At 44.4% G+C, this 20,505-nt stretch overlaps 1 long non-coding RNA gene across 1 annotated transcript; it reads right to left on the bottom strand.

The window, feature by feature from the left end:
* Nucleotides 1-2,526: 2,526 nt before the first annotated feature.
* LOC309858198 lies at nt 2,527-9,404 on the bottom strand. Its single transcript, XR_014308091.1, has 2 exons — nt 9,203-9,404; nt 2,527-3,498 (listed from the first exon to the last, which is right to left on the bottom strand). It is a non-coding gene; the product is annotated as an uncharacterized lncRNA (long non-coding RNA).
* Nucleotides 9,405-20,505: the final 11,101 nt, after the last annotated feature.

The following is a 20,505-nucleotide window of genomic DNA, read 5'->3' as shown; positions in this document are numbered from 1 at the left end:
TGGCTTATGGCAGCCTGGAGCTGAGAGTCCACTCTGGGGCTTGATGATTCCAGCAAGAGTCCCCGATTTGATGCCTGGGACCTCTGCCACACTCAGGAACCCTGTTATTTCTGTGCCCTTGGGCATCTCGAGATGACACTGTCCCACCTTGGATTCTGCCCTGCTTTACCACGTGGGTACCGTTCAGGCAGGAATGGCCCTCATCAGAGCAAACTTCTAAAAGTCCTTACTTTGCAGTCCTCTACTATATCATTTTCTGGTACCTCCCTGCAGTTCATCTTCCCATATATCAACGCGAATTCACTTCTCCACAGGTCCTACCTTGTAGAAAGAGGTCACTTTTATATTTCTAGAGTTGCAGCTACTCTTTTCTTACATCTCTGGGTGAGTTCACAGGTGTTCAGAATGATCTGATAACTGTGCAACTGAATTCCTGTGACCAGATGAAATGAAGGTCTCCTATTTCTCCACCATCTTAGAGTCTCTGGGAGTACATCTTAAATTGTATACATATATACATATATGTAGACATATATAGATACGTGACAAACAAAAGTGAACAAAGTGTTTATTCTATCCTGTAATACATGATATACTTTAATCTACTTCATTTGTTTTTTTTTTAACCTCGTTTGTTTTTGATGCCATGTGCAGCCTATGAAAATGCCCCACAATAGAAAAATGATTAAATTATTGGCAATATTTAACATTAAATAATTTAAAAAGCCGAGGCAGAGCTATAATTTGGAACTTAAAAAGAGCACAGTACCTTGTTAAGAGAAAAAATACTGTCAATGAATGTAAATATTACACTGTTTGTTGAAAAACACAGTTCAAAAGGATGCATAAGCCAAAAATTGAACAAGTCCTTCTTTTGTCACAATACATTTCTGAGCTTTCAGAATGTTTACAATCGAGACATAAAGGTATACAGCAAAAATTTATTGAGCATTTACTGTGTGTGCAGTTGCTGACTCAAACTTTACATGTATTATTATTTCCTTAATCCCCCCAAACCTGAGATGGTATAACCAACCACCATATAGAGTAGAAATGGAGGCTCAGAGACTCACAGTAAATTGCGTGAGGTTGGAGTGAAGACATGGGCAGAGGTGGAGGTCAAACCCTGTGTCTCAGACAACAGAGTTCATGCTTCGCCTTTTAGGCTGTGCTGCCTCACAGAGAGAAGACTGGAGGGATGTGTGCCCGTTAGAAAGGGCCAGATGTTACTGTGAGTAACCTGTAGCCCTGAGCCTTAGTGGCTTCTATTAGGGAAGTCTGTTTCTAGCACCTGCCACATGTCCACACGGTCTTCGTGGGACCAGGATAAAAGAGCACCCACCATAGGTAACTGCCGGGTGCTATATGAGATGGACAGAGGGGGAACCTGATTCAGTCCCAGGTATTCTGTTCGAGATGGCACATCTCACTCCCTCGCACATCTTACTGGTCAGAGCATGTCTACAGGACTGCCTCCGACTTCCTGAGTCAGAGGAATGCCTGAAATGCTTGGTGAAGCCTCTTGGGGATACCACATGGTGCCAGTCCATCTGGGGGACTGTGCAGGGTCGGAGGAGGGACGTGGGATATTGGTAGGAAATGACAGGAGGCCTATGTCAGGATGGGTTTGTGTTCTCCTTCATCACATAGGATTTATAGGGTTCAGTCTATGAGGCATGATTTTGAGACCATATAGTGTTCTCACACCACATTTCCAAGATATTCTCAGCCAAAGACATATTTGATTACGATTGTATCATGCTCGTATCATTCAGTTCCAATGTAGCTCTTTTTCTTTTCTATTTCTTTACTCCTATTTCATTATTAGAGGTACTTCTTTCTGTCTAAACATATGGGAATTTCTGGTTAGTTTTTTATCAGTGATTTCTAGCACATTATGTTAACACAGCATGTTCTGTGTCATTTCATGCCTCTGAAACAGATTGAAATTTCCCTTACGACCAAAGTAAATCGGGAGCATTTTTGTAACGGTCTCTGTGCCTAAAATCCATGTGTCCTCCACAGTGGATGTGGATGTGGACAGATGTATGAAGACAGCTGTCGGATTCAGATGGTTTGCCATCAAGATCTATATTTGGTGGATGCTCTGTAGACTGCGCTGAGTTGCTGACAGAGGGCTGGAACCTCCTACTCTGGTTGTGTATTTGATTGTTGTTGCAGTTTGGTCCTGCTTTGCTTTCTACATTGTTCACCTTGTGGTTCTCGGACAGGAGTTTGGAACAGAAGAAGAGAGCACCCAGAAGAGGGAACAGGGACCTGGGTTGAAGGGAGCAGAAAACAAGAATTCTTCCAAGGGTGGCTTATTTATTTATTATTATTATTATTATCATCATTATTATTGTTATTTATTTTGTCCCATTAAGCAACATATACTACATCGTTTGTTTCTGATGTAGTTTTCATTAGTTGCATGTAACACCAAGTGTTTATTACCACAGCTGCCCTCCTCAAGACCGATCACCCAATTACCCCTTCAACCCATCCCTTCCCTTTTGTAACCCTCTGTGTTTGTTTTTTTTTTTTTTTTAATGTTTAAGGAACATTTGATTATCATTTCCTGTAAACTATCTATTCGTGTATTTTTCCTACTTTCCTACCAAGTTTCTTCTTTTTCTCCTTTAAGAGTTCTGGATATGTTAGCGATATTAGCTTCTTGTTGTAGAAGTTGCAAATATTTTCACTGTGTACCACCTCATTGGTAATATCTGATCCCCATTAGCCAGCCTGGAGCTAATTTCTGAAGAAGGGCTCCTTCTCCAAATAAGCCAAACATGGGCAGAAGAAAATGGAATTCCTGTTTCTTGGGTGTCAGGCACGTTCTGGGTGCTTTGTGAACATTCTCTCACTTATCGCTTATGAAATTTCTTTCAATATTATTTCTCACCTGAAAACCATAGGGCTAATGTGTATTAGATTTCATTGTTTCTCAGCTTTTATAAAGGTGATATGGTACATAAAACCATGGAGCTGCATCTTGAAATCATACCAGTAAATATTTCTGCAATGAAATATATGAATATGTCTACTGACTAGGATAAAGACCTCAGAGAGTTTCACTTCCTGATAGGTCAGGTTTTGCATCAAATGAGATATGAGAAGCAGTTTTATTTTTCAGAGCTTCTCCAATTTTGGAATGGGGGATAGGAGATGTCGGAGCTCTATCATCCTTACATTATAGGCAGGGGAAAGGAGTTCTGGTGTTTTATAACCGAATACATCCTCCGACTTTTACCCTTTTCTTCTTTTTCTCTTTGTTTTGTCAGGAAGGGAGGAGGGAGCAAGCTGGAGAGCTTGAGGATTCAAGTGAGTAGCAGAGAAATTGCAGCATCTCTCCACTTCTCTTCTCTCCGCCTTCCTGCAGCCAGGGTGAGACTGAGATGGGCAGCCCTTTAGGGACCCCAATATTCTTCATAATGAAAATTTAACCAACAACCTTTAGACACTTGTTCAACATCTGTTTGGAGGAAAAGCTGTTGGCTGCGTGGGGAAGGATGAAAAAGAAAGACAGAGGTGACAGGGTGCAGCCTCATCCCCAGAGTACCAAGCAAAGCACTTCTGGCCCTAAACTCACATGCCCTTCTCAGTCAGAAGCAAAGCCCTGCAGCTGGTCTGATCTACCTTGCTCAGGTAGGTGGTTAGCAACTTCCTCCTTTGACTCATGTGTCCTTTATGGGTTTCTTAGACAATATCCCAAATTACTTCCAGCCACACACTCTCAGTCTCTCTGAGAAGAATTATAATCCTGCACTTTTCTTTGTCTTATTACTTTTTTGGTTCCCTGAACAGATTATCCCCCAGACAAATACAGTAACCGCCCCTGGTCTGTAATGAAATATTTTGCAAGAAGGGCTTGTTTTGCTTCTTTAACTCCACTTATCAGGCTGCATGGGGCCTCCTTCAGGACTGAGTTTTATGGTTTTTATATTCTGGTTTTTCATGGCCTGTCTCCTTTATCCATCAAAACCAAACTACCTTGTCTCCTTGTGCCTTAGTGCACTACTGAAAATCTAGTAAATGAGGAGTGCCTGGATTCATGATCCGTCTCTCCCACAGTTCCAGTCTTTGAGTGATACCTTAGGTCAAAAGTGCTCTAATGACAAGCAGGTATTTTTAGACCATAGCGTGGAGGTAAAGGGACTGTGAACTGAGCACTTTTACTTTCATATTGAGCACACCACCCTCTGCTCAGTCTCACTCAGTTAGGTGTCCAACTCTTGATGGATTTGCGCTCAGGTCATGAATTTTAAGTTGTCTGACTGAGCCCCATGTCAGTGCAGGCTCCCCATACAGTGGGGAGCCTGCTTGAGATTCTCTCTTCTCTGAACCTTTCTCTTCCTCTGCCTTCCCCTCCGAACTCACGTTCTCTCTCTCTTGTTCTCTCTTCCTCTCTCAAAGATTTTAAAATGGGAAAAGGACAGCAAATATACAAAAAACTTCAATCTGGGGAACTTGGGTGGCTCAGTGGGTTAAGCCTATGCCTTCAGCTTGGGTCATGATCTCAGAGTCCTGGGATTGAGACCCACATCAGGCCCTTTGCTCAACAGGGAGCCTGCTTCCCCTGCTCTCTCTCTGCCAGACTCTCTGCCTACATGTGGTATCTTTATAGCTCTCTCTCTCTCTCTCAAATAAATATATATAAATTTAAAAAGAAACACTTTGGGGCACCTGGGTGTTTCAGTTGTTAAGCATCTCCCTTTGGCTCAGGTCATGGTCCCAGGGTCCTGGGATCGCACTCTGCATCGGGCTCCTTGCTCAGTGGGAAGCCTGCTTCTCTCTTTCCCACTGCCCCTGCTTGTGTTCCTGCTCTCACTGAAAAACAAAAAAAAATCTTTAAAAAGAAAATCCAATCTTATTAGTAATGAAAAGACAAATAAGATTAAAGTTTTCACATTGGCAAAGGCTTAAAACCTCATAACACCCAGTGTTACTTGCTCCTTTACTGTCTGAAAGGGTTTTTTGTAATTTTGGTGTTATTTCTTCCATAAATGTTTGATAGGATTTGCCAGTAAAACTACTTGGATCTAGGACTTTCTTTCTGATAAAGTTGTTAATAATTATTTCAATTATTAAAATCGATATTGAATCATTCAGATTTTTGTTTTATTTTGTGGTGTTATATATTTTTTAAAGATTTTACTTATTTGATACAGAGAGAGAGAGAGAGAGATCACAAGTCAACAGGCAGGCAGAGGAGGGGGAAGCAGGGAGCCCAATCTGGGCTCAATCCCAGGACCATGAAATCATGACCAAAGCCAAAGGCAGAGGCTTCAACACACTGAGCCACCAAGTTGCCCCTGTAGTGATAACTCTCTTTTAATTTCTGATATTGGTACAGAAAAATTTTATATTAAAGGATGATCATCCAGGTGTTTTGTAAAGAATTAAAAAGAAAACAAAAACAAGCCTCCAACAATTAAAGATTAGTAAACTAAAAAACTTTGTCATCTTGACAGAAGGAACTACTACATGGCCCTTAAAATTATACATAAACTCTGACGAAATAATACTGCATGCTTATAGGGATAACTGAAGTTTGAAAGATTCATAATAACAAGTGTTGTTGAGGGTATGGAGCGAATAGAGCTTTTTAATTAATTAAATTTTATTTTAAATTCTGGTTAGTTAACATACAGTATAATTTTAGTTTCCAGTGTAGGATTTAGTGATTCAGCACACAGTACAAAATCCAGTGCTCATCAATGATTTCACATGAGTGAAAGCATATGATATTTGTCTTTCTCTGACTTATTTTGCTCAGCATAATTATACAATTGGAACTTTTATTCAACTTTTATTCAGCTTCCACTGTGGTAGGAGTATATGTTAGGCATTAAAAAACTGTGTGGTAATAACTTAATCAAACTTAAACTATGTACACCTTACAATTCCGCATCTCTACTCCTGGATATATATCAATCATAAAATCTCTGCAAGTATTCAGCAACAGACATGTACTATAATATGTATAGCAACTTTATTCATGTTATCCCAGATTGGAAACAATTCCATTCTCTCACCAAAAGTAGAGTGAAGTACATTTTAGGTATGTACAAAGAATGGGATTCTACATAATGATGAAGAATAAACTATTGGTACAGATACAATGGCATGTATAAATCTCACAGGCATTATTTGGAGAGAAGTGAGACACAATGATGCACAGACTGTATGACTCCATTTGTATAAGTGAGCAGGCAAAAATAATCTATGGTTTTAGAAGTCAGAATAATGGTTACTGATGGCAAGAGAGGTAAAGGTAAAACTTGAGACCAGTTAGAGGTAAAGGCAAGTGAACTATCATAGAGTATAAGGAGGCAATCCCACTTATAATTGGATCAAAAAGAATAAAATACCTAGAGTTTAATTAACCAAGGAGGCAAAAGACCTGTATAGGAAAACTACCAGAAACTGCTAAAAGAAATCAAAGAAGACCCAAACAAATGGAAACATACTCCATGCTCATGGGCTGGAAGAATTACCCTGATTGAAATGTCCATACTACCCAAAACAATCTATAGATTCAGTGCAATTCCTATGAAAATTCTAATGGCGTGTCATGCATCCTAATTCCTGGATGAGAGCAGTGGTCTTGGTGTCAGCATTCTGCTCTAAACCACGTGAACCCTCACGTGGTCCTGCAACCACTTTCCAGGACTGGCTGGCAAGTGTGGCAAGACCCTCCCTCCAACCAATAGTGCAGGTTGACACCGTAGGAGTCCCTGAAAGGCTCAGACATGGATGGGCTAAATACAGGGTGCAGATGGAAACATGCTAATCTAACAGGGAAGAGTATGCAGAATTTGCATCAATATTTAAGTTAAAGGTTGAGAGTTCCATTAAGTTTCAGGCCAAGGGAAGCTGCTAGTGTCAAGACCTAGAGCTTGGGGAGGACTAAATATTCACCCCCCTCCCTGAGCAGAGGAAGTGAGGTGAGAAATTCTGGGGAGCGTGCGAGTGTTGTATTCCTCATCACAGAGTGCGCATTCTTCATGTCTGGGGCCCATGACAGAGCCAGGTCCCAGGTATCTGGCTCCCTGCGACAGTTTTCCTGCAGGCCAGAGGTAGATGGGAGCCTTCAAAATCTGAGCACTGAAGGCCTGGGTCTCCTGGCCTGGGCAGCTGCTCAGAAACCAAGCAAGAGCCATCCATCCTGCAGGAACCGCATCGGGCCCATGGAGGTGGAGAATGCCCTGAGCGAACATCCTGAGGTGGCTGAATCAGCTGTGGAGAGCAACCCGGACCTGATTTGAAGGGAGGTAAGGAGGACACAGAGGCCCGTCCTTGTGTCTGTCTGTGCGCATTAAGGCAGGTACAGGGATGCCTTGGACCTAGGGTGGAAGGAGGCCCAGGGGATGTACATGTGCATTTACACGGTGTGGTCAGCAGAGGGCAGTGTGTGTGTGTGTGTGTGCGCGCGCGCGTGTGTGCGTGAGCGCGCACACGGGCACCCACGCGTGCGGGCTCATTTCCGGCTCACAGCAACCCCATTAATTAAGGACTCTGAGACCCGCTTTTACAGAGACAGAAACAAGCCTAAGGAAATTAAATAAGTTGCCTGATCACAAAACTAAAAAGTGGTGGAGCGGGAATGGGAATCTGAGCAGCCTGGCTCTAGAGTATGCATTCATTGATTCCCTGTGTGCTGAGTGCCTGCTGTGTACAAGGCCCTGTGCTCTACTAGTGATATCAATAATATCAACAGAGTTAATCCCCAGCATATATTGAATGCCCACAGAACTCTATCTACAGTAATAGTGAAAATGGTGATGATAGGCGTTCCTGGGTGGCTCAGTCAGTTAAGCATCTGCCTTTAACTCACATCATGATCTCAGAGTCCTGAGACTGAGCCCTGTATCCATCTCCCTGCTCAGCAAGGAATCTGCTTCTTGATTTCATTCTTCCTTAAACAAATACTTTCCATCCAACACTGTCCTAAGCACTTCACAAATTTATCTCCTTTAATCCTCAAAACCACTATATTCATCATTCTCATTTACAGACTAGAAACCCGAGGTACAGGGTGTAAGCAACACAGCTGGGTTCACACAGCCAGTAAGAGGCTGAGCAAGGATTCAGACCCAGGAAGCCTGGCCCCGGAGTCTGCAGCACACTGACCTCCTACACTCTGCTATGCAGTCACAATTGTCAGCCAAACTAAGAACCGTCTCTGGATCATGTGATGCTTAACAGAAGTCAAGTCCCTGGCAAATAGTAAGGCTGTACGAAATGAAAATCATGGGGCGCCTGGGTGTCTCAGTAGGTTAAGCCTCTGCCTTCAGCTCAGGTCATGATCTCAGGGTCCTGGGATCGAACCCCGCATCAGGCTCTCTCCTCAGCAGGGAGCCTGCTTCCTCCTCTCTCTCTGCCTGCCTCTCTGCCTACATGTAATCTGTCTGTCAAATAAATAAACAAAATCTTTAAAAAAAAAAAAAAAGAAATGAAAATCATCACCTTCAATCTCCAGGATGCTAGTCTTTCAATTCACAAAGAGAACAAAAATACATTTCTACTTGTATTGTTCTACAAGTATGGAAAAAGGCTTCACCTAAATTACCCTGCTTGGTTCTTAGAACAGTCCTAGGATACACTGTTTTTCTTTTCTTTTTTGAAAGATTTTATTATTTATTTACTTATCTGTCAGAGACAGAATGAGAGAGCATAAGCAAAGAGAACAGTAGTAGAGGAAGAAGCAGGCCCCCTGCTGAGCAAGGAGCCCATGGCAGGGCTGCATCCCAGGACTCAGGGATCATGACCTGCACCAAAGGCACACACTTATTAACCAACTGAGCCACTGAGATGTTCTTCTAATAATGTTAGCATATAGAACTTAGCATGTCCCAGGCACTTTTCTGTGTGCCTTATGCGTGCATTTAATCCTAAAATCACTCAGTCCTATAGCTCAGTGAGGTAAGTAGTAGTATTATCTCTTTATTACTGGCCCAGATAAGTAATGTGCCCAGGGTGACACAACTAGTATATAGTAGTGCTGAGATGAAACTCAGAGAGTCTGGTTTCAGACTCTGAGCTTTCTAACCCTCTACTCTGAGGGCATCTGTGTAGGAGGCAATTCTGGCTCACAAACCCTGTGATGAGTAACAGAGACAGTAAGTACCAGAGCCAGAATGAAGCCCAGGCCTGGCTGCCACCACTGTCCCTAGTAGGTGATTTCTCTGACTCTTACCTTGGCATTCCGAGTGGCCTGATGGACATCACCTTGAGTTGGGGCGTAGAAGACATAGGCTCTAGTCCTGCCAATAAAACAACTGGTCAACAGCAGGGAGACCTTGAACCGATCCCTTTGCCTCCAACCTTCATCTAAAAATTAGCGAGTCATACTCACTCGATCTTTAATGTCCTCTAATTCTAAGCAACTGTTTTCCAGGATGAACAGCAATTGTGCTTGAACGACAGAATGCAGCATGTTTCTTATAGCTCAATGTCAATCCCACCCCCACCCCTGTGGAAAACACTTCTTTTGACCCAATACAAATCCTACAGGTGCCATGATGTGCAGCTCAAATGCACAGCAGCCAGAAACACAGCCACTTCTCTGGAGGCCTCTCAAGCTTCTAGTCCCTTTCCCTCACCCTTACTGGTAAGAACCGTGCACACGCTACTCTGTGCTCCTGAAATACTGAGTTTGTGCCTCTAGTATAACAATTCCTACATTCACTGACAGCAGTAGCATGTGTGCATGTGTGTACCTATGTGCGTGTCCTTAAGGGCACAGACTATACTCCATGTATCTATGCTTGGAAAGTTACATTATGTGGACCATATACATAAGTGCCAATATCTGACCATTTTGACCTACAAAGATGACAACTTAATATGGCGCAACCTAACACACGCTCATTAAATATAAGCATATTTCCTACTGTGCAACAGGGCATCCCTGAGAAAACTTGTGCTCTACAAGAGGGGCCAGTAAGCTTCTTTATAAGGGGACCACATGGTCAATACTTTGGACTTTACTTGCTAAAGATTCTCTGTCCCAAGGATTCCACTTTGCCATTGGTGTTATCAAAGAAGCCCTAAACAATCTGTTAATAAATGAGTATGGCAGTATTCCAGTAAAATCCCTTTTTAAAAAACAGGCTGAGGGCACCTGGGTGGCTCACCAGGATAAGTGTCTGACTTTGGTTCAGATCATGATATTCCAAGATCTGGACTCATTTTTCTCAACTCAATTTTTTGTCATATTCATAAAATTCAGAGTTAACTTTCAGGGGACACGATCTGAGATTGCTGTCGAAATTGAGTGGACCCTCCTTGATAATTATAGTCATTATTTGTTGCTAAACTTCCAGACAGACCTATTTGTTTCATAGCACCGGGTGGCGTTTTTAGTCTACTTCTATCCAGGAATGTTAAACAGTACCCAAATAGAGGCAGTCACATGGGTGATAAGATCATCACCATCTAGTCATTCTCTTGTGCCAAAGAACTGACCTAGAACTGGAAGGAACTGTCTATTTCATCTCACTCGTTCAGCTTGTACTGAATGCTTGCCACAATGCCACACACAGGGCTAGGTACCAGGAGATAGCAGAGCCCTGACTCTCACTCCACCTTGGAAAATTTTAAATTGCTTATCATCTAACAGATCTAATTCAGTGGTTCTCAACCAGGGTGATTTTATGTCCAAAGGATATCTGGCAACGTCTAGAGACACCGTTGGTCACCGTAAGGAAAATCCTATTGACGTCTACTGAGTCGAGGGCAGGGGTGCTTCTAGACATTCTGCGATGCACAGAACAGCTTCCACAAGGAGAATTATCCAACCCAGAATGCCAAGAGCCAAGACTATACCTACTGGGACACTTGATCAAACTTCATCTCCCCATTTTACAGACAAAAAAACTGGGGCCAATGTCAATGATACACTCAAGATCATCAATTCTTCAGCAGAGTCAATAGGTCCTGGTTCTATACTGCATGCAAGAGATCTTCAGTTTCCCTTTTGTGAACTGAAATTGAGGACTAATTTTTCCATGTTTGTCCTTTCCTCGAAGCAATGAGTTCTGCAGTGCCATCCTGGTAGAAAGCAGCTTTAGACAGCAACAGAAAAGCATTCACGTTTGATCTGCATGTTTCACTGCAGGAGACGGGCTCTACACTTGAGCGACACAGATGACTTGGCATGGTTGCATATGGCTTCTGGATTTTATTTGAAAGGAAGGATGCTGTGAAAAAAAGCATAGACTCATGAAGTTCCATTTATTATTTCTTTTTCTTATTCATTCACAGGATCAAAAACCTGGAGTGGACATACAGTGAATATGCAAGAAGATATGGGATATGTCCTTGCTCTACTTTTTGGCATTCCTCCTCCTCAGGCCCATCATATATCCCAGCAGGTCAGCATTTGTTCTGATTTGGGGGTAGACAGGGTAGAAGGAAGCAAGTGCGGAGTTTAGAGGTAAGGTAAGTTGAAAACTAATCCATGGTCTATATCTAACCATGACCTACTCCATGGAAAGGGGAAGTCTGCTTCTCCTTCTCTCCCTGGTGGACTGAAACCAAGAATCCTATTTGTCCTAGATGCCTGGCAAAGAGCTCAGCTCTGTCCTTTGTGGGATCAGTGGCTACTCTGATTAATGATCCCTTCTGGGAAATTCAGCTGTGCCATTATCACAGTGAGAAGGGTCACCAAGTCCCAGAAAGCTTCTGAGTGAGTTCCACGTGGGCTATGCCCCCAGGGGGATCCTTGAACCATTCCTGGAAATCGGAGGCTCTGGACTACTGAGGACAATCCAAGTCTGTTTGGTCATGTATTCAGACTCTCTTGTAGTCACTGAAATCTGTATAGAAACAAAATGGCTCTCACGACTTGATGTCAGGATGGGAACCCAAACTATCTGACCTGGGCACAAGGCCACGAATGACAAGGCAAGAAACAATGCTTAATGTCCATTTTGCACTTCACGCTATGTTCTGAGATAACAAACACACATGCACTATCTCATCTTCACAGCAACTCTAGGAAGAAGACAGCATAATAACTCCCACTGTCTATATAAGAAAACCGAGGACCCAGAAATGAGGTTTTCTTCTCAAGGTCATACAGTGACGTGGCAGGGTGTGAACTTGGAATCACATCTGCCTGATGACAAAAAATGCTGCACTCTCATTTGAGGGCTGGAGGCAGGTAGAATCTCACAGACCAAAATAAGGTTTCTCTCCTGATTTTGTAACTAGGACGTTGGTCCCTATTTCCAATACACACATATACCCCTTGAGAAGAGAGAGCAGTCCTAACAAAGCAGGACTTTAGGAAGCTAAATCCTGAGTTTTACGGACCAAAGCAGAACTGGCAGAAACTATTACTCTGATCCCATCTGATCTGAATGCACTGCTCCGTGAATATGGGACCCGTCGCCATAGGCCTGTGTGACCGGTGGTTCCAGGCTGCATGCTCTTGGCATCCGTGCTGGGCACTGTACTACATCACTTTCCCTCCCATGGAGGCCTCTTCTTCCCTAGTGGGCTGTGCCTTCTTAAGGACCCAGATCCTTTCACTCCTGCTTCAAACCCTCTGCACTGGCTGCCATGATCCCTCAGAAAAGAGGGATCCCTATTTCCAATACACACATATACCCCTCCTCCTCTGGAGTCACTCTGTCTCTACTGGCTCCTCCTCCAACCTCTCCTCTCCAATGCTCTGACAATGCAAATTAAACGAGGTCACTCCAACTTAAAAGTCCCTCAGGGACCCACTGTCTTTCAGCACAACATCCAAAGTCCTTCCTAAACTCATCCCTCACCCTTCCCTCACCCACATCTGGCTCTCCAGCTACGCCCGGTTACCTGCAGCTTCACAGCGGGTTCTTACTCCCCAGTTTTTACTCATGTTCTTCACGACACCTGCAATGTCTTTTCCTCACCTTATTCGCCTAAAACTATGGCCTTCGCAAAATCACCTCACCTCTCTGAAACAAAAATGGGTAGAAGTGGGTTGTTCTGGGAGCTAGTAAAAAAGAGTAAGAAAATTGAATGAGGTCAAACATTTCTAACATGTTCCAGGCATTTTATATGTATCATTCAATCTAATCATCATCAACAACCCTAAGGAACAGCCCGAATTGCTTTCCTGTCACAGGGTGATTAGGTCCCGAGTGTCACACAGGTAGAAGGTGATGGAGTCCAGGTAGCCAGGACCCAACAGCTCTAACACAAAAACCCTCCCCACAAGACCAGGCCCCTGGGAGCTACCAAGGCTGCATAATTAATGTGCTGGCCCAGAAGGGGTCACCCATGCATGAGATCAATAAGCTGATGAGTAAGTGGCATCATGCAAACCACAGGGCCTGGAAGGGGCCAAATGGAGCATCTCGTGCTTCATGCTCTTTATACCGGAAGAACTTTGCTATGATAATATTAACCACAATGTTGAGTAATAATAAAAATACCATTTCTACATGGCTCCCCATATGCCATCTTCTCTGTGAATTTACATATGTATACATTTTTTTCATTTAATCCATAAAACAGTCCATTTTATAGACAAGAAAACCGAGGATAGAGAGGTCAAAAAACATGCCTAAGGAAGCACAGGAGCACAGGGTAGAAATAGGGTGATAGTTTAAGGCTATTTGACTCAAAGCCTGTTCTCGGAAAACCCAGGCTATCCTGCCTGTACACTCTTTCACGTTATATGCCACCTTCCTCAATGAAGTTGCAATGGCCTTTGTCTGTCAGTATAGGACCCACCAGGAGAGGCCAGCAGGCTGTCTCTCAAGGGACCCCGCTGGATTCATTCATTCCTTGTGCCTCACAAACCCAAGGACTGAGGACCCTACAGTCAGGGGTGTTCAGAGAGACTGAGGCTTACTGGCAAAACTTATGAAAGGCAGGCACAATTGACAGAATGAACTCTCAATAAGTGTGTCCACTTACAATGATTATTGGAAAGGCCAAGAAGACCAGAGTGCCTCTGCTGCCATGAACAGCACATTCATTCCTTGTCTGGAGCCAAATGACAATCGTGTGCCCATGAAACAGACATTTGTGGAACCTCTGCACAGCGGTGAGCAAAAGCAAGTATAGCAAAAAGGTGGTTAGGTGAGCACATCATCATCTAAACTATGCTGAGCTTCTGTGGGTTGTAGGTGACAGAAAACCACTTGCATTTATTGAAGTAGAAAGGAGAGTTTCTTATATTAAAAAATAGGGCTATCTCATAATATCCCTGGACAAGAATTAAACTGTGGTCTTGAGAGGGATAGAGGTTAAGAACAAGAAAAACAGAAACCATGAGATTCTCTTTCTTTCAAATATTATATACATATATATGTGCATGTAGATATATCTATCTATCTACATCTATCTATCTATCTATCTATATATATATATACACTGTGTAAATTTTAATTGTTAGATATATAAATGACATATATTTTTATATATCTGTTTCTCCTAATTCCTCTCTCTCCTCCCACAGTCTGTCAGATCACCTTTTCTCTATACATCAGCTTCACCCTTTTCTTGTGTAAGTCAGAATTCTTGCTTCACAGAAACTGATTCTGACTAAATTTAACAGAAAAAGAATTTATTGAAAGGCTGTTAGGAAGGCCAAAGAACAAGAGAAAAAAATGAAAATACAACAGGGATAAAGGGAAGCTTGACAGCCAGACACCACCAACATTCCACTGCAGACCAAGCCTACTAAGGACGCCACTGCTGCCGCTCCTGCGAACCCCTGTCTCAGTTTGTCCACCCTCCCCACGTGTTGGCACCAGATGCCACGTGAACACAGACACTACATCACCCCTAGCAAGCTTGTGAGCTTTTGTTATGGAAATATACAAGTGCATATAATATACTGCACACACACGATATAAACATACAGATAGATACATATACACACACCCAAATAGAGAGAATGGTATAAGGAACTCCCATCACTAACTTAAATAATTCTCAGCTCACAGCCCATCCCCACAGCCCCCATAACATTTTGAAACAACTATCTTCATCCTATCATTGAACCCATGGCTACGTCAACACCTGTCTCCAGAACAGGTTTACACAACCTTGGAATGACCCACATCTTGGGCCCCATCATTCTTTGCTGAGGGCGCTGTCCTGAGTATACTACGATGCTTAGCAGCACCCCTGGTCTCCATACATGAGGTGCAGAGAGCCTCTTCCTCACTTGTGCTTATGACCACCGAATAGGTCCTAGACTTTGCCAAACATCTAGGGAGCAAAATTGCCCTTGATGGACACACACATAGATATGCCCACAAAACTATCCTCACTCTTTAAACATTTCAAAATAATTTCGCAATATCATGACAGGTCAAGTCACAGTTCAAATTTAGCTGATTGGGGTGCCTGGGTGGCTCAGTGGGTTAAAGCCTGTGCCTTCGGCTCATGTCATGATCCCAGGGTCCTGGGATCGAGCCCCACATCGGGGTCCCTGCACAGCGGGGCACCTGCTTCCTTCTCTCTCTCTGCCTTGCCCCTGCCTACTTGTGATCTCTCTCTAAATAAGTAAAATCTTGGGGAAAAAAAGAAATTTAGCTGATTATGTCATAAATATTTTGACTCTCCGTATTTGTTAAATCCTGAGTGAGGATAAGACCCATACCTTGCAATTGGTTAACAAGCCTCTCAAGCCTCTTTTAATTATAGGCCTCATTTTCTCCCTCCTCTTTCTTTACCCTTGCAATTTATTTTCCTAAGGCAACAGGCCCTGTAAGGGTTCCTGGGTAGCTCAGTTTGGCAAAGCATCCGACTCTTGGTATCAGCTCAGGTCCTGATCTCAGGGTCCTGGGATCCAGCCTCTTATTGGCAGAGAGCCCAATGTGAAGCTGATTCCCAGGACCCTTGGATCATGACCTGAGACAAAGGCAGAGCTTTAACCCACTGAGTCCCCCAGGTGCCCCTATTTATTTCTTGCATCAACCACCGACACCTACTACATGGCTCTGAGTGTTTTATTAATGTTAAATATCATTTCATCTTTACAATCATATATGAAGTGGGATTATTATCACCCCCATTTTTTCCTTCAGGAAACTGAGACCTACAATGGTAGAGTAACATAGCTCATAAGAGGCAGAGCTAGGATCAGCTTGGGCCTGGGCATCATGTTTTAAATCACTATGATTAGTCTCCAAGAACCTACAAAAAGTCCAAGTCCTCACCCCAAACCATGGTTTTCCCCATCCTACAGTCCCCACGTGGCCTGAGATTCAAGGACATTCTCTCAGTTCCTGTAACAGTACACATCCTTCCCTGCTCTCACAGAACACCTTCCCACATCCGCCTTTTATTTCTTAGCCTTCTGGTCTCAGTTTAAACACTACTCAGTAAAGGACAAACTCTAATGCATGCTGTATTCCTCAGCACTCAATGCAAAATAGTAATGATGAATTTCACGGATCATTATTTCCTTCCTGTCTTTTCCAACCAGTTGGTGAGTCCCTCACACATCCTGTCAGTCCTACTGATCATGCTTTCCAGTCACTGAAGGCCCACCAGCCACCCAAAAGGCCATTCCCCCTACACACACACACACACACACACACACACACACACACACACCCCTAATTGGCCCTATCTCAGGTGCACAGTGGAGATCCTGACAACGCCTAGTGGAATGTAACTATTCAAGAGGGAGAACGGAAACTTCTGGCCCACCAAAACTACAACTCACTCGCTTCACATCGGGTTTTTAGCAGGACTTGAGCCCCAAGAAGGCTGAAAGTCCGTGTGCCTGGTTCAGGCTGCATTCCCACTCTCCCTTTCTCACAGCACACTTGAGATAATTAGCAGGTCCATAAATGAAGCCCTGCTCTGGGCCCCTCACAGATGCGAAACAAGGGGCACAGGAGCTGACAGATACCTTTTGGCAATCCAGTGTATTCCTGAGACACAGGCTGCCTCCCAGCAAGGCCCCAGCCCCCAAGGACACAGGGTCCTGACATCATGCCCCACAGGTACCTCTGCACAGAGAAGCATCTTCCCAGGGGCCGCTCAATCTGTCATCCTCTGCATCGGCCTTGAAGAGGAAGTACAGGAGGTGAAAAAGTGCGTCCTCAGGCCAGTGGCCATGGGTCTGGAGGTTCTGCACCCACCGGGGCAAGGAAGAGGGATCCAGAGATGCCAGGCAAGAAGCAAGCCTCACAGAAAGCTGGAAAAAGGGAGCTGGTCGCCCTGCACTCAGCAGAGGCATTTTGGAGACCTGCCCCCCCCCACCCCCCGTCAGCTATCCTAACAACCCTCCCCCTCATTGGTGCCTGTGCCCACATGCTGATTGGACAGTTTCCCATCTCCCTAGCCCTTTGGAAAACATCAATAGATAACTCTTTGGACCCTGCCCACACAACCCAGGGCATGGAATCTCTCTCCTTCCCCATTCCCACCTGGTAGGGCCTGGGTCACACCACCATCATCCTTCTCTGCTGATACTGTTTCTAAGTTTGGCCTTTGTGACTTCCACAAGCTTTAGAAGGCTGTAGAGAGTACAAACCCAGTTTTCTCCCACTGGAGTTGCTTTAGTGCCCTTTTCAAAACACAGTTGGGCTTATTTGTGGGGACTATACCTGGGTTCTTTGTTCTGCTCTATTCTTTTTTTAAAAATTTTTTTTGAAGATTTTATTTATTTACCTGACAGACAGAGATTACAAGTAGGCAGAGAGGCAGGCAGAGAGAGAGGAGAAAGCTGGCTCCCTGCTGAGGGGAGAGCCCAATGTGGGGCTCCATCCCAGGACTCTGAAATCATGACCTGAGCCAAAGGCAGAGGCTTTAACCCACTGAGCCACCCAGGCGCCCCTGTTCTGCTCGGTTCCATGTATCTGTCCTACAAATAGCACACAGCCTTCCTTATTTTAACTACTAAGTTCTGAAACTCTGTAGACTGTGTTCACACATACTCTAATTCCTTTGTCCCTCCACGTGCATTTTGGAATATTTTTGTCTATTTCAACAAAAACAAACAAAGCTGACAGGACTTTGATAGGAACTGCATTAACTCTATCAGTCTGGGGAGAATTGACATCTTTACAATGCTTAGTCTTCCAAATCACGAGCATGGTGCATTTCTCCATTTATTTATATCTTTGACTTCCTGTATCAGTGCTAAATAGCTTTCAGCATGGGATGCCCGGACAGGCACTGTTAGATTTATCCCGAAGTAGTTTCTTTGTACGAGTAATTGTGAATGTGTGTTTGATTGTGGAGCCCACATATTCATTGCTAGCATAGAGGAATACAACTTACTTTACATAAGGTAAGAATTACTTTGTCATACCCTCTTATGGCATAAGGCCTGAAATTAAGATTCTGTAATAAGGGCTGTCTTGACACCTGAAGATCAAGGAGGGACTCAAATGGCATCATGCACGTTCTCCTCTCCCTATCACAGGGGAGGTCTCTTAACCAAACACCCTTCTCATCACAGGGACCAGACATAAAGCCTACTGGTTTTTGGGGAGCAGTGTTCAGTTCTCTAGAAGCCCACTGAATTTTTCAAGGAAGCCACTCATACCATCTCATGGGAACCAGGACTTGCCTGCCCTCTTGTTTCAACCAAGTCTGCCCTTCCAAGGCCCTGCTCCCTCTCTCTGTTCCCAAGTGCAATCTCTGTGCAGTCCTGCACCGTGTTTGGTATCCTCTCTCCTGAAGTGTGAGTATATGTGACTAGTAAAATGTTGTTAATCACATGTAGCAGGTGTCAGGGATTCCCAAACATCTGGAGCAGGTCTCCTCAGGCCTCATCAGGGACCTGAGGAGAAGGTGATTCAAACAAGTGGCATCACAAATAGGGTGTCCCCACATTAAATGAAGACATGGGGTCAACTTGACCTGCTGATTTGCTAAGTCACTGGCTTCAGGGGTGACAATGACGATCTGGGAGGGAACTGGCAATCACTGGCAAGTTGTGTTGGCTCATGTTCTATTCTCTCAAATGGAGGTCGCCATCCATTTCCAAAATAATACCCCATCCTTGCCAAAAAGGTGAGAATGAATGAGAATTGACTGTATCTGGGGGAGATGTGTCACCTATGTGGCCTGCATTGGTCTCCAACAGTTTACTAGTCACAACCCTGAGGTTGGCAACTGCAGGGCATGCTGACTTGTGTGCTTGAAGTTCCAGGGACTGGGTGATGGCCCAGTGCTTGGGGCTGATGTACAGGTCTATGGGGGACAGTGCACCTCAAGCACAGTCCTGGGGCTGACCCTCTGTGTTGTGGGTGCAAAGGAGGGAGACCACGGCCCCGGGGAAATGTAAGAATGGCTCCCTGGCAGCCTCCCGAGCCACTGTGTTTCAGGCATTGGGAGTGGCCTTGCCCGACTCCGAGCTGCCACTCCTCTCCCTGTTACCATGTGTCTTCCTGAGCCCTCAAGGTTTTCAGGTAGACATCCATGGCAGCCCAAGGCCCACCAGCTGATCAAAAACAGAAAAGTGGAGGGGGGGAGGCATTTGGTGTTCCACTTCTCTCCCAGTGCCAAACACCTCATCAGCACACTTGCCTTTCTCGTAGTGTTGTTGCTCCCCAGCTCGTCGATAGACTAATCTTGTGATTCGGGGGCTTGATGTTCTGACTCTGGCCACGGACAGAATGATTTTCCTGGCTGTGGACTCCAACACTGGGGAGATGGACTGGAATTCCCACAAGAAGAGGATGGCATCTGTGGACTGACCAAACCGGCTCCCTTTCCCCATAAACATGCAGAACATGTGCGCCATGTGATTAGATGGGGACAGAAACAAAACCTCATGGCTTTGTGTGGTTAGAAATGAAACTCTATCCTGAGGAAATCTGTAGAGAGGGAAAAGGGGGGAAGGGAAACAGTCTATACTGAGAGAAGGTAGGGCTGTAGCAGAAGATGGTTTTGCTTCATCAATGACTAGGCTGTGGGTCTTGTGCCTTTCCACTGACCACCCCATTGCCTAATCTGTTTGGCACAGGATCCCGATCCTCAGGATTACGGGGGAAACATACGGGGGACCCCCGTGGCACAGTGAGGGGATCAATTTCCACTTGACTTACACCAGGAGACTTGAAACCATACAACCATTGCCACAACGGAAGCTCCAAGGCTGATGATGCTCATTTGAGACACTCTGGGAAAAAAAACCCGAGAAAGAGGAGCAGGGTAATGAGACACTCCCCCACCCCACAGGGGTTTCTTCTTCCAGGAAGAAACAGACCCAAGCATAGGAGGAGTGGAAGAGAGAAATCTGAATACAGGAGGCAGAACCCACCCCCCACCTGCCCCGACTAATTCAACATAGGTTCAAAATTTGACCCAACTGTCAATCCAAAATTTACACGGGCACCTGGGTAGCTCACATGGTTAGTCAATGACTTTAGCTTGGGTCTTGATTCCAGGATCCTGGGATAGAGCCACATATCAATCTCCCTGCTGGGCAAGGAGTCACTCTGCTTCTCCCTCTACCTCTCCCTGCTACTCCCCCTGGGGCCTGCTCTATCACACGTACTTGCACTCTCTCTCTCTCTCCAATAA

Source organism: Mustela nivalis (assembly GCF_964662115.1).
Source record: "Mustela nivalis genome assembly, contig: HAP1_SCAFFOLD_2008, whole genome shotgun sequence".
In the NCBI taxonomy this organism is placed as follows: Eukaryota; Metazoa; Chordata; class Mammalia; order Carnivora; family Mustelidae; genus Mustela; species Mustela nivalis.
The sequence above is the reverse complement of the archived record's forward strand: the minus strand, read 5'-3'. Positions and strand labels throughout refer to the sequence as shown.